Source organism: Merops nubicus, unplaced genomic scaffold (assembly GCF_000691845.1).
Source record: "Merops nubicus isolate BGI_N331 unplaced genomic scaffold, ASM69184v1 scaffold35011, whole genome shotgun sequence".
Taxonomy (NCBI): domain Eukaryota; kingdom Metazoa; phylum Chordata; class Aves; order Coraciiformes; family Meropidae; genus Merops; species Merops nubicus.
Window position 1 is genome coordinate 68743 of NW_008590918.1, and position 3042 is coordinate 71784.

A 3042-nucleotide genomic window follows, 5' to 3' on the forward strand; every position below is an offset into this window, starting at 1 on the left:
AAGATTCGTGAGAGAGGTTTTCAAAGGCATCTTACCTCATGGGTTTCAGGTGGGACTTGCACATGTACCTTCTCCTTGTCCCTTCAAAAGTCTTTCTGTTGTCCTCCATCAGTCAAGTCCTATAATTAGACATAAAAGTATTACTGTCATTGTTACCTGGTGACCTGAAAATACAATTATTAAGCATATTATTTACCTCTTAATTATCCTAAATTTATAGGAAGCTACCCCTTAGACACTATCTTTAAGATTGGATAGATCCCCATCACTGCATAGCAGAGAGTTGTTGGTCTCAGCACGGATGCTCCTGCACCCTCCAACACTGTAAATACGCTGTGAGTAAGAAGGCAAAGTAACTATTCCAAATTTTACTAGCAACTTATTTGCTTTTAAGACAAGGAAGGCTGGAGGAACCTCTCCTTTCACCAGATAGCTGACACTAAATTCTGCCCCATCACCTGAGACAGCTGTAGGACAGGCAGTTAATTTGTCCTTTGCATGCGGGCTGCATAGAAGCTTGTTCTCTGTTACTGACACCATCACAGAACAGCTTAGGCTGGAAGGGACCCCACAGTTACTGCTCTGAACCACAATGTACCTGTTTTAGAAACAACCAGAGCCCTGCTGTTTCAGTGAGTACCACAGTCCCTGCTCCCCACTGCTGCAGGGACCCCAGCACAGCTCTGCACGGCCATGGCACCGTGGTGTGCTGGAGGAACCAGCCACCCCACACACCAGCTCCCACACTGGGCACTGCCCCCAGAAATAGCCAGTGCAGTGTTAATGATTCAGCAGCAGGCTGGAACTCTCTGTTCCCTCCAGATCTCAGTCCTCAGATGGTGAGGAGAGACCTTGCTCTCCAGACTGGAGGTGGCCTGAACTCTTTGCACATGACAGCCCTGAGCCTGCCAGGGTCAGACTGACGTGTGCAGTGCTTCCCCAGGGGAAGGACCTGGCAGTAATGAAGATGGGGTCGCTTCTCCAGGAGGAGTGAAGCAACCTAACATTTTGTCTTTCAGGAAGGCATCGAAACTCTGCTGTGTTGTTCTTACTTTAATGATAGGAATGGCTCTAATATGGCTCAGTAATATAAGAGACTGGAAAAAATAAAGACAAAGCCCTACCCCTACTCACAGCTAATTAATAAAACTGCTATTGATGGTAACAGAGCGAGGACTTTGTTCACCTTCTTTTAGTAATACAAGTGTAAACTGTAAAGTTTGAGTTATTAAAAATACCACTTTTGTATTCCAGGCTTTCTACAAACCTACAGGTAAACAGAAAACCAAAACCATATCTCTAAAACTATCCATGAGTATCATCTCACTAGACAGAAATGACCAAGAAAACTAGAATGCTGTCATCTGCACATGAACATAATTTCACACATGCTTCACAATTAACAGTTATGAAATCCAGATCTACTTTAATTTCTGAAAGATATTTTACCATGTTGCAAAGTATCATTTCCATAACTGCATGCCTGAACATACCTTTCTTGTTTGCTTTATCTCTTAATAATAATTTCAAAATTATTCCACTTTCTCTCATATTTTATCACTCTTATTCTCTATCCTCCTTTCCTTTTATCATTCTTCTGACCAAAGTTAACAAATTATAACCAAAGTTAACATCACCACTTACATGAAAGCATGCCCAAATTATAGAGGTAGTGTATAAAGGAAAACAGAGATAAACACATAGTTTATTACTGAAATATTACCAAGTGATGAATAAATAATCGGAAACATAATCTGTGTTGTCTGGTTAAAATCTGGCTGTGAAAATATTGATTCCTACTTTGTTACACCAATTTCACAATGCAAATGTGATTTTTTGGTCTCAAATAATTAACATCTAACAAGCTGTTGCTTTACTTACTGTATTTTACTTAACCATATTAACAACATTTAAAAAGTACTAAGACAAAATATCACCCCTTGAACAAAAAAATCCTCCAAGCCAACTAATCAACAAAGAACAGAAAAAAATATCCCTCTGAGTCCCTCAAAAAACTCTTCCATGCACTTGGCCAAAGTAACCCTTCTGAATCATATCACCTCCCTCTAAGATTAGATTTCTGCAGTTCCTAGTACATTAATAAAACATTAAATCTTTTTTTTTGCCCCTCAAAGTTCTGTGACCAAAAGTAATTTATCAGCTTTCACAGAGTAATGTGATTTTCCTATTAGTGCTATTTTGCCATGGTGCCCAGATTCAGAGGACCAGTGTTATCAAAAGAATGACTTATTAGTATTTAAATATCCTGTGTAAAATGTGAGGAATGAAGAAGAGTTTATAAGACATTGAAAAATGTATTTAAAATAGCAATATACCGCCTGCGATTTTAGTCTTATTTTTTCTCCAAGATAATGAGTTCCACTTTTAATTTGTCCCTCAATTCATTTGCAGATTTTTAAGACCAGTATTTAAAAGGCACAGTGAGCTCACGCGTCCTGACGTGAATCCTACTTCAAATTATTTATGTCAATCTTCAGGCATTTTGAGGAGATGATGGCAAGGTGTTACAATGCTGCTGTAGTTCACACGTTTTTGGGTCATCTTATGTTTGGTCCAGAATATGTAAAGTTGATGGAGAGCTTTAAGAGTTCCCTAACAACTGTTGAGGGTGGTTTGCTAACCCCATGAACCAGTGGTGCAGCAACTTTCAGATGGGATTTAAAGTTATCTCTACAAGCGTGCAAACAAAAGGCGGAATTAACAGGCGTACTTCAGTTTTTGACTGCTCGATGTGGCAGTCATGGCTCGGTGACGTACTTTGGCGAGCAGAGACCCCAGGCTAGTAACATTTGGTACGTAATTAAGCCTCCTCTCTGCTGCGTGCTGCTGGGGCGAGCACGCCGCCAGCCTCAGGCCGAAAAATCGGGAGGGCGGCCGCTGCCCGCACCCGCAGCGGCACCGAGCCGGGCTCCAGGAGCTGGCCACCTGGGAAACCACCAGCTAGCCCCAGACGAGTTGACCTAGTCCAGACCAACAGACCGACCTCTGTTAATCCCCCGCAGCGAGGCCCGCAGAGCCGCT